General features: G+C 38.3%; 1 protein-coding gene across 10 annotated transcripts in view; it reads left to right on the top strand.

Annotated features, from left to right (window-relative positions):
* The window catches only part of Nrg3 (neuregulin 3), a 979,031-nt gene that overhangs the window by 438,255 nt on the left and 528,315 nt on the right, over positions 1-12,461 (top strand). The gene's annotated exons all lie outside the window — the stretch shown is intronic.

The raw sequence follows: 12,461 nt of genomic DNA, 5'->3' as shown, positions 1-12,461 counted from the left end.
CCCTTTCCTTTATTTACTCTTCTCATATGACACAGTTACTAAATTAATTATGCTGAATCACAAAGCATGGAAAATTCTGACTTTTTTCTCTTTATTGCCTTATAAAACTTTATCCTCATGTTGTTTTATTAAGACGACTTGGAGAAATGTATCTTTTAGTTGTGGGATTAGAATATGTCAGCAAATCTGGCTTGGTTCCCTATTAATCATGAGTCCATGGAAAGGTATGTGTGGCCACTGTGAACAGAGATATAGGTGTGGCAGGACTGAACAATGATAGAAATTCTCCGTCCTCTGTTAGGGCAAAGAGAAGACAATGTTTCTTTACCTAGGGCATGGAACTTCAATGTGGGTTAGCCTTTTCATTTACATAACCCACCCTCTGCCTTTTGAATTTACCCCAATTTAAAATTTTTCATTTCATGTCTACTCCCTACAAACCAGAGTGGGAAGTGAGGGAAAATATGGATGGTTCCATCGCACACTTTTCCTGTATTTGTTATGCCCGGGAGAATGCTGGCAAGGAGGATATAAATAACCTAATCTCTAGAAGGAAAAGCATATGTGTATCCTTCTCAGAGCCTGGTGTGTGTCCAAGGGTTAAAGTTACCTTAGTCCACATGACTAGGTCATGGTGTAAAAATTAGTGGTAGGATTGGTGGCATAGTTTGTCACTATACTGTCGTATGTTGGAGGCAAAGTCCTCACTGCATTGACACTGAGGTAATGGCTCTGAATAGTCAGGGACTAGTGGAAGGTAATTAGATCATTAACGTTCCACCCCTGTGAGTGGATTAACATTATCTCCCAAAAGTGTGTCAAATTCAGTAAGAGAGGACATGTTTCCTAAGGAGTACTTTGTCATGAATAACATTGACATTGACTCAACTTTTTCTCTATCTCTTAGTAATGGTTACCTGTGAACCCCTTTTTTCTATGACTAGTTCCTTTGTTTCTCTACCACAGTGTGATACAATACACAGGGATACTGGCGCCATGTTGTCTGTGTCCGCAGACATCAGAATAATAAGCCGAATTCACTTCCTTATTTTACAAGTCACTTAGTCACACTTATTATAGCAATAGCAATACAAAATTAAGCAAGGCATCAGAGAGGCAATTAAATCTGACCTCCTTGTTCACTGAAGGAGAGGTGAATTAGAAGAATCAGCTAATAAGGCAACTTCTTTGATGGTGTTTTACCACAAAGATGGATCAGATCTAACAGAACCAATGTGTGCCAGCATGAGTCATCTGTTCTAAAACTGAATATACAGAAAAGGGCAGGATGATTCAAAGCCTTTCAAACATATGGTCTCACTAATCCCTTAAATGTTTGAGTATATTCATCTTCAGTTTAATTTTTTTACATTAGACTTACCAATTGTACAAATTATTGAAGTTCATTGTGGCATTTCCATGTATACATACATTATTCAATGATCATGTTTAGTCTTCTGTGTACGTCCTACCCCTTTCGCTCTCCAACACCTCTCCCTGTTCCTAAGTTTCTCATCAGTTTTGTTCCCTGTTCTTCCATGTCTTTCCTGTGTCTACCATCTATTACTTCATTCCATACTTCTAGAATCTCCTAGGATTTTAAGGGCAAGAATGGCAGGCCACATAGTTTAACAACCGAAACCTCTTGTCTCCCAGTTAGGCAGATTAGGGACCAGTGATCAAGATGACATTGGGGTTGTTTTCTTTTGGGGCCTCTTGACTTTGACTATGTGGGACATCTACTCTGTGTGTCTTATCATTGTTTTTCCTCTGTAGATGTTTTGAGTCCATAGCTCTTCTTCATCTATGGATACTAGTCATAATAGATTACAATACATCATACGACTTTCTCCTACCTTCATTCTGGTTTGAAAAATAGTATAGATTGTTTGCCTCACACAATTAAGCCCTGGGAAATTTGCTCCTGAAATTTCCAGGAAAACAAATGAAAAAACAAATAAGCCTTCAGTAAAGAATTTTTCCACAAGCATGTTCATACTCAAGACATTAGAAATTAGTAATTCACCACAAGGATTTATTGAAATGCTGTTTAGCCCATAACAACAGGTCTCATGTTCAGAAAGGGAATCTTTTTTTTGCATAAATACCTGTACATCTCTAAATTTTGTATTACTTACAATTGGAGATGTATTGCTGGCTAAACTAGAAGAATGTGAAATACTTGAGATTTCTGCCTTCATATTTCTTGCATATTTTGGTTTGACAACCTATTATTTAACATAGAGTGACAACATAGCTAATCATGACAAAAGACCAGCCTATGCAGAGTTAGAACGCAAATCTGTTAATAGACACCCAGTCTATAAATGTCTTACTAGCATGAATAAGTCACACATCACACATGCCTGCTATTCATCTCGCAGGCCTTGCTGTGAATATCACACATCACACTTGGCTGCTATTCATCTCTCGAGATTTGCCATGAATAAAAGGCACACATTTGTTCCTGCATCAGCCACACTTTAACTTTCTGAGGCAGTTATTAATACTCTGCCATTTGTGGAGCACTATACTTCAGTAGAATGTTTCGTTCCCTTGTCCCTCATTTGGTAAATGTTCATTGAAAATCTTCTATCACCAAGATACTGTTGAATAAATACATATGAAAATGAATTTTAGAAATAATGGCACTTCACTTTGTGATGTGTTTGCAGAAAAGTGACTGGCATGATACTGGTGGTATGTTTAGAATGTATAAGTTACTAGAAAATGTTCCAAACAAAATAAGACCCCATTTAGTCTATTTGTGCAACAATATAAAGGCATGTATATGTATTGACTTGATAGTATGTTTTCAGTTATACAATACTATAAATCAAAGTCTGAGGTCAGTTATGATAATGTCTTTTTTTTTTTTTTTTTTTTTTTTTGGTTTCTCGAGACAGGGTTTCTCTTTGGTTTTGGAGCCTGTCCTGGAACTAGCTCTTGTAGACCAGGCTGGTCTCGAACTCACAGAGATCCGCCTGCCTCTGCCTCCCGAGTGCTGGGATTAAAGGCATGCGCCATGTCTTCTTGACTTTCTTTTTTAAAAGTTGCAGTGTTGTAACAGACTACCTCACTCTTGTTTCCATGCTGTGAGAAGCAACTGGACTTTGACATAGACCTTTTATTGTTAACAGAGATTTAGTAACAAAGCTTCCAGTAGAGATTCAAAGAATACTTCATGACAAAAGTGTTCAGAGCTCCATGTGGTCATGCCTGTAATCCCAGCACTCCAGAGTCAAAAGCACCAGAATTTTTGTGAGTTCTAGGTAAGCCTGGTCTACATAGTCACCTGTAGGTCATGCAGGGCTATGTAGTGTGGCTCTGTCTCAAAAGTAAATAAAAACACAACTATACCAAACGACAAAGTGTTTGATAAGGAAGAGTGAGCAGAGCTCAGTATGAAAATCCCAGGGACAGATTGCTCAATAAATGGCTCTCAGGCAAGCCAAACCCAAAGCATATATTTTCCTTATTTTGTACATAAAAAGTTATTCTCAGTGATGGCAAAAGTTAACATAATAAATTATGTAAGTAAATGAAGCCTAAAGAAAATAAAAGGGCTTGCATATTTATTTAAGTCAACAACTATAAGGACATTTTGAATAAAAAATAAATAATGGAAGAAAAATTAAGCGTAACATCACGTTGGATCTGAACATTTGGAACATCATTGTTTGCCTGCCTTTTTTTTTCCTAAATAACGCATCAGAAATACAACTAAGAGAAAACTGACCAACCAATATTATAAAAATCTTAACAAGTAAGAGATCTTACATAATGTCCTAAGGTGGAGATTAAAACAAATTCCAAGCAGGAGAGTGGAGAAAGAGGCAGAATATGCTGTTTCATTGTGGAGGAATTCTGGTGGTGGAGGGGGTAGATTTTACAAACTTTGGCACCAATCTCATTTGGTCTGGTTTTGATCTAATATGATCACTTTGGAAATCTATTGACTCAAAGATGATCTAATCATTTGGAACACGGGAACTTCTAGAAAAAAGAAGAAAATGATTCTGTTCCCTGCAACTCCTTTTCCCAGTGACACCGAAGGGTTGTTGGACTCACTTCTTCCTTTAAGAAAGTCTTTGGCTTTGGATTTTCAAGATTTCTGTTTTATTTGATTTCATTTTTTTCTTTATTTTTTATTTTAATTTTAATTCATATATTTATTAGTAAATCTCCCCACGTTTACTTTTTCTTCTACATAAACATCTTGCTTTTGGTTTAAGCCTTAATGTCGATCTATTTTAGCATTCCCAGCGATAGCTGGAAACATGGTGCTGGGTGGGATTGGAGAGGAAAGCCAGCAGCTGGGGTGGAGAGGGCAGTCCTGAAGGCTTTTCTCCACATTGTTGTATCTCATTTTTCCTGAGGAGGCCTTGACACCGAAGCTCCCATTTTAAGAGAATTGATTGGGAACAGTGCAACAATATCTCTGTGCTCTAATATATAAAATTACAGGCCTAGCCTGGTGAGTTCTTTGCTCTGTCACTTTGTAGGTCCATTAGCTCTTCAGGCTAGCAAGGGTCCTCTTTATCAAATGGTTTTCCAGTAAGTACTCTGAGAGCAGTGGATAATGATTCCCTGTGGTTGAAGAAAGTCATAGTGAAAATGGGGATCTGGCATACATCCCTGGAAAGTATCGACAAGAGAGGCCAGAGGCTGATATGCCTCTGAATTCAGCCTCAGTCATAGAAACATTGCAGAATGGGGTTAATAACAAGGTGAAGAACCTTAGAATAAGTTTCAGGTTCTTCCGAGAAACGCTAATGAGAAGGATCGTCAGGGACCACATAAAATATGTGTTATTTGCAATGGTCATGCTTCTAAGAGGTAACCTACTGATTTACTCTGGACAAGAAGAAAGGAGCTGAGTAGTAATAATTCCTCTCTGTGAACAGAGTTCATCAAGATAGGCTCATTAACTTAGAAATCAAACAGCTCAATGCGTGTGATGTCATAACCCCAGGACGTCTGTGTAGTTGGTTGCCTCTTTTAGTTTTATTTCTTTGTATATACCCCATTTTGTATCCAAGTACTTACTTAAGTGCTGTACAAAAGACTGAGGAAGTGCATCTAAGAAAGAGTAAATTAGAAAGGAATTTAGTTATTTTTCGAAGACTCAGCTTATTTTAATATGTTATAACTTACTCATCAACTCTAGCTGAAACGATAACTTGCACTTTTAACTGTTATTATCATTTGGTTTTACTGTTGCATCAAATTTTTGACATGAATCTGTGTACTTAAGATAGGTTTTCGGATCTCTGTGAGTTCAAGACCAGCCTGGTCTACAAGAGCTAGTTCCAGGACAGGCTCCAAAACTACAGAGAAACCCTGTCTCGAAAAACCAAAAAAAAAAAAAAAGATAGGTTTTCTGGTGTGAGTTAGACTTTATGGGAACGGAAACAAATCTAAGCACTTGGCAGTAAGAGACTAAGGCTAAAGCTTCGTAAAACTTTTTACTGGCTGGGTGGAATTTTCACTTGTCAGTCCACTATTTAATAACTGAAGATTAATACATACCCTAAAAGTCTGATAAAGTGATTAAAATTAAAAATATAGTAGAGACACACACTGAGACAATGGGGATGTTCTATCGGGAACTCACCAAGGCCAGCTGGCCTGGGTCTGAAAAAGCATGGGATAAAACCGGACTCGCTGAACATAGCGGACAATGAGGACTACTGAGAACTCAAGAACAATGGCATTGGGTTTTTGATCCTACTGCACGTACTGGTTTTTGATCCTTTGTGGGAGCCTAGGCAGTTTGGATGCTCACCTTACTAGACCTGAATGGAGGTGGGTGGTCCTCAGACTTCCCACAGGACAGGGAACGCTGATTGCTCTTCGGGCTGACGATGGAGGGGGACTTGATTGGGGGAGGCGGGGGGAAATGGGAGGTGGTGGCGGGGAGGAGGCAGAAACCTTTAATAAATAAATAAATTAATTTAAAAAATAAAATAAAATATATAAACACTTAAAAATATAGTAGAGAAGCAAGATGCTTGATAGTTCTATATCAGTGTACCTGTGTGTGCATGTGTGTGCATGTGAGTGCATGTGTGTGCATGTGAGTGATGTTTCATAGATACCATCAGACTTCTGCAAATATGGCATTGATGGTTTTCATTGTGACAAAAGAAAGGAAAAAAGTAAAGAGGACTGATTCAGGACCATCTACACATGCAGACAGACAGGGAGACAGACACACACCCACACAAGCACATAGTTACCCACTTAAATCCTGGATGGAATAGCTAATTACTGAGCACTGGAGCATTGATGTCTACAAACAGGTGATAGCCAGTACATGGGCCATGTCAGACCACTGGCAGTTGGTACACTGCTTTGCATAAGTTGTTATTCATTGTCTTTTATTGTGAAGTTAGCCTTTAGATATGTACCCAGCCTCTCCAACCCCATCAGTTTCTATTCACTTGCATGGGACTGCACTGACTCGTTTGTCAGCTGCGAAATGGGGATGGTCATGACATTTTCTGGCAGTGTCATTGGCGTGTCATAGATGTGAATGTAAATCAGGAATGTAAAATGCAATGAAAATGCAAAACATTGTTGCTATGTGGTATCAAAAATGATCTAATTGATTTTTGGTCTGTCTCTAATGTATTATGATAACCCTGTTAATTAAAACACACTCTTAAAATCAATGCAGTGCTGTTCCAGCTCATGGAGCCTGGAATTTACCTAGCCCATGACTTAATCAAATTTCCCTTATAGTAGCCTGGTGGGTTCAGGGAGATCTATAGTTCAATAGTGTCTTTAAAGGATTTCTGAATTAGAGCATGTACTACTCTTATGGAGGACCTGAGTTTAATTATGAGCACCGACATGAAAAGGCTCACAAACACATGTAACTGCAGCACCAGGAATATTTGAGGCCTCTGACCTCCTACCTTTAAAGGTACCTGCACACATATGTTCATATTCATATGCACACACACAAGCATGATTAAAATTAAAATTAATATTTTAAAGTTACTCCTCTTTCGAAAATGTAATTAAAATAACAGACTCTTTTTTCCTTGCTGATACTTAAAAAAAAAAAATGTCTCCTTGCTGTTTTAGTGATTCTCACAAGGCCTAACGGGGTGAAATCAATGGCCATCTTTTCCTAACAGACTGACAGATTATATATCATCTCTGTGACTCAGTTTTCTTATCTATTAAGAAGTGGAGATGTTACTACTTCACGGGAGCATTATAAGAATAGAGTAGAGTCGGCACTACAAGTTGAAAGTTGAGTATAAATTATTAATAGTAAGCTTCACTCTCTGTCTTCCTCTTTGCTTGACCAGGTTTGCACAGCATTGGACTCATCTCTGTCATCTTCACAGGGACTCAGAGCTTGTGCACTCAAAGAATCTTGTTCCTACAATTTACCTTGAGCCCTACAATCAGAGTTGAAGAAAACTGACACCAGTCTGTCATTTATAAAAATGGTAATGACTGATAGCGTTTCAGGGCCACCTTTTCAAATCGAGCATTGTTGTTCAAAGAGTAGATATGGAAGAAAGGAAAAATTGGAGGCAACCCTTTTTTAAGGGAATTCTTCCTTTCCACAATTATTGCAAAAAAAAAAAAAAAAGATTATGAAGCCGAACAATTTTCTCTTCCCACCTCCTGTGCGGGCTGTTCTGCCTGAGATCCTGGAGGTACATTTTCTGTAATAACCAATCATGGGTCTTGACAGGTAACTGTTTCTTCCTTGGGGCTGCTGACTCTTACTTGGTCTGCAAGATGCTAAAAAGCCTCCCTGAACTGAGATAGAATTATTCAGTTATGTATGTCCTAGGTAAAATATAGCTAGTGTATTCAGATATCATCAGATATCTATTTATTAAATAAGAGCAGATCTGTAAACATTTTATCTACCATTATCCTGCTTTTATAGCTGTAAACATTGACTATTGCACCAGAAGGCCTGCTGTGCAGGATCCTCAGGCAGATATTCCACTAAAACCTACTCAGATAAGGATGTCTCCCATGTTCTGAGCTCTCTTGCAGGGCAGTGGGAGAGTTTGTAAAGTCCTTCTCTGTTTTTTCCTCACACCATTGAAAGACTCTTGGCCTATCCTTTATTCCAGTATGGTCAGAAACTCTACATTTCTGTGAATGCTTTCTTTTCACCTCACATTGATCTAAGTAGCACTTTCCATATGTTGAAAATAACACAAAGACAATGTTATGATATGAAAATGCATCCACCAAAATATCAGTCTTTTTGACCCAACAGGCAAGTACCAACTTCACCATCTTCAGGTCTAGCATCTCCACTCATCCCTCTTCTTTAGAATCATTCTGGCCAGGGAATCTCCAATTCTAACTGCTTGAAAAGGAAGTGTCTGACTCCGATTATCGTCAAAGCAACCCCATCAACTCTTTAACATGTTATGTTCTGAGTAGCCATACACATAGTTATCCGAAATTCCAAACTTACTTTATTGTGTGTTTTCTTGAGAAATGGTCTAACTATGTAGCCTGGCATGACTTCAAATTTGCCATTAACTCTTGTCACTGCCTACCATGTGCCTGTGCCGGGATTATAGTAGACATACATTGCTGGATCCTGCTTAACTTTCTAACTTTTAATTTTTAACTTTTTAATTACAATGAATATGTAACTGAAATGCATAGGAAATCAAGCCTATCATATGCCTTTGTAATCCTTTTAAAATAAATCATTCAAAAAAAGTGCAGAAGAATTTGCACAGCACCATGCCCAGAGGTTTTTGCTATATCCCACATCTGTGTTTGTACATATCTTTATGTGATTTATATGTTACTTAGTTACCTAGTCTTAATAAAACCATGTCTAGAGAGAAAGACCAGCAGTCAAGAATACTGACTGCTCTCCAGAGAATCCAGGGCCATTTATGAGTACCTATGCAGTGGCTAAATCCATCAATAACTCTATTTTCAGAAGTTCCAAACACTCTTTTGGCCTTCATGACACCAGGTCAACATGTGGCACACAGACATACATGCAGGCAAAATGCCCATACACATAAAAAATAAGTAAGAGTTTTAAAAACCTGAAAAAATGACATGAGGACATCAGTCTTCTTTTTTCCGGGAAAAAAAAATCCAGAGCTAGTTTTTCATTAGTTGATTTCTGTATGACTGTGGTTATTGTAATGGTTTTATTGATATGAGGAAATAGTTTTAGTGACATGAAGCAGAATAAGATGTGTGGGCACACATATTTATACATGATTCAATACTATTAGGCAAATCACACTAGTTCTATGGAAAACTGGATAAACGAGAGCCTTCTGTACATACTTTGTGAGTTTAGGGGCCAGAGACATCAACACAGTTTGATGTTAGCAGAGGTATTAGACAAATTCTCACCATCCTTGAACAGCAAAGATTGGACTAGGAGAGCAGGGAGAGCCTGTCCACAGTGGTCAATTAAATAAGTTACTTTATTGGAAATATTTGTAAACAAAAGCATGGAATCCTGGAATGAATAAAAGTTAAACAGACCAAAACCCATAAGATTTAAATTGTTGGAAAACATCTTTGTGCATGTACATATTCATACATAAATACACACATACATAAGTGCTACTAGATGAAACATATAATCACTCTCTGTGTTTTTCCTCTCCTCAAAAAAAATTCCACAGTTACTTTATACACTCTTTCCATTTCTTTGCCATAGCCTCTTAAGTCTGCCCAATGTTCCAGGCTCAATAAAGAGTGGCAAAAAATATTAATAAATGTTCTCAGAATAAAACTCATAAAAGTGGGATCTTGATGGGTCTTTTCTAGTCCAATTTTGTGTGAAGAGTTCTGTGATGCAGATAGAAGATATCAGGCATCCATACTCATCGGAGCCCTGGGAGCTTCCTAGATGAGGTAGCTGCGGGATTTGCATTTGGCAAGATAAGAGCCTCGCTTTCTCATTTTGAAGTCTGCTCTTGCTTGCCAACAAGGACATGGGTTGTTGAGCAGTTATTGAAGAAGATCTCCTTCAAATTGTCAGAGGGAATGAAAGTCCAAATTATTTAGATGCAGATTAAAACAACCACATTTTATGATAAGTTTTTTTTTATATATATATATATAAAACAAGTCACTACTTTTCTGAATTATTTTCTCTCACATCCAGGTAAATCTAAATGAAACAGGATAACTTCATTCCTTCTGTTTGCTCACACTATTTTTATTGTGAATGTATAGTATAGATGAGCATCTCATTTTTCTGACCAAGTGTCATGCTGATTGAATTATGAAATCAAGAATATTCCTATTCATCCTCCATTAACATAGAGTCTTCATCTGCACATGTGAGACATTTGTAAAAAGAAAGCTATTTAATGGTATAATACAATTACTTTTTTTGAATATTAATCACTTGGCATTGTAGTTACGAGAAATATTATTTTTTTCAACTGTTTGTTTTTCTCCATAAGGAGTTGAACAGATTCATTGAAGGGTGCATTTATCATTACCATTAATCATCATTGAATAATACTATTTTAGAGATTCTCATTGGCATATCCAAATAAAAGTTTCCTGCATTTTCCCAGCTGAAGAATATTTCTTTCCTGTTACATCCTGCTGTGAGAACAACACAGGTTCAAAGTCAGGAAGCCACCTTTTGGCATGCACAGCCACACAAAGATACAGTGGGAGCCAAGGCAGAAACCCATGAGATTCTGACAATGGGGCGAATTTCTAGCTATGCAAAGACTTCTCTCTCTCTTCAGCAAATACTAAAATGCAGTGGAAGGAGTTATTATTTCAGTGGGAGGCTTCATTAAATAAATAAACCCCAGGCTTTAGGGCAGAGGCGTGCTTGGAGATAAGACTGTGGAGAACAAAGAAGATATCCAGAAGTGAGCATGCCCTGAGCCTGGCCTGCATGGGGGTCCTCTGACAGCAGGTTGATCCCAATGACCCTGTGCTCCTGAAGGGCAGAGAATCAATTAGAAACTCTGAGTGTTCCGCTCTCCGGCTCCGGAGAGCAAGGCTTGTGTGCCAGTGGGTATCTCTGCTGCTGGAGGAAAGCATTCTCTGGCAGTTATAAAATAGAGGCTAATAATAGACAAAGGGAAGTAAGAAAGCACCAGCTTAGAAAGAATTGTCAGGATGGAGGAGCTGATAAAGCATAGACTTTAAATAAGGTCACAGTGTTGCCACCATTCGGGGTGTTCTTCTGGGCTAATTTAGAGACACAATCAAAGTCACATGCATGCCTCCCTCTCTTTGACAAGGTTTTATTTGCAGTGCACTCAAAGCTCTTTCTATTCTGCCTGGGTTAGCATATGTGAAAGAAATAATGATTATTTTAATCGTATTAAATAGCAGCTTTGATCTCTTCCCCCACAGGCTAAGGAAAACACTATCTGGATGTATAAAACCATCCGCTTGTGAATATAAGTTCTGTTTCTACACAATATTCCTGTTCAGCCACCTGATGCTCTTACCCGTCTCTGACTTCTTCGATACTGGGGCCTAACATCAACTAAGTAATGATAATTTAAATGAATAAAATAAAGTTCTTTGGGGCTGGAGGCATGGCTCAGTGGTTAAGAACACTGACTGCGTCTCCAGAACACTGGAGTTCAATTTTTAACACCCATGTGGCAGCTTACAACCATTTTTAACTCTAGTTACAAGGGATCTGGCATCTTCCTCTGCCTCTTAGGGTACAAGGCATTCATGTGGCTCACAAAGCATACATGCTGGTAAAAATAACAATACATGTGAAATTTTAAAATCGGCAAATGGCTATCATCCTTAATTTTTAAAGTTCAAAATGAAGTGTCAAAAAGATGATAAAAGCAATAATAACTACCTTCTATTTTATTCCAACTCAGTATTAAGCACAAATTAGGGCCTGTTCCACAATGATTCATGATTACCTATGCACTGCTTCTATTAAGCGTGCAAAGGAATGCTGTGTCCCTTTGGCCACAGGAAGGAAGCTCCCTCAGGAAAGTACCAAATCAATGACACTGATCATCACGTGGCAGGACTGGCTGCCAATTTTGGTTCTGCCTGATTATAAAGTTCCGGTACAGGCATTTTGTCACACTTCATTGTGAAACTCACCAGAAGGTCTTGAGAGATGGATCAGTGGCTTGAGAACCCTTGTTTTTCTTGTAGAGGACACTAGTTTGGTTCCCAATACCTACATGCCGTGCCTTACAATCACCTGTAACTCTAGCTTCAGGGCATCCAAAGTCCTCTTTGTCCTCCAGATACAAGGCACATATGTGGTTTGGTTGTTTGATTAGACTTTTCGAGGGGCAAATGCACAACACTTGTCTACTCACCCCAGATAGAGAGCCCACCACGGGCCAAAATATGGAAATCACCAAAGTCCAATTTTGTGAGCCCATGAGTTTTATTGAGTCACAGTAATATGAGAGGTTACTTACAGGAGCAAAAAATGCCTCAGACAGCTGCATCACCAAAAT

The sequence above is a fragment of the Chionomys nivalis genome, chromosome 5 (assembly GCF_950005125.1).
Source record: "Chionomys nivalis chromosome 5, mChiNiv1.1, whole genome shotgun sequence".
Taxonomy (NCBI): domain Eukaryota; kingdom Metazoa; phylum Chordata; class Mammalia; order Rodentia; family Cricetidae; genus Chionomys; species Chionomys nivalis.
The sequence above is the reverse complement of the archived record's forward strand: the minus strand, read 5'-3'. Positions and strand labels throughout refer to the sequence as shown.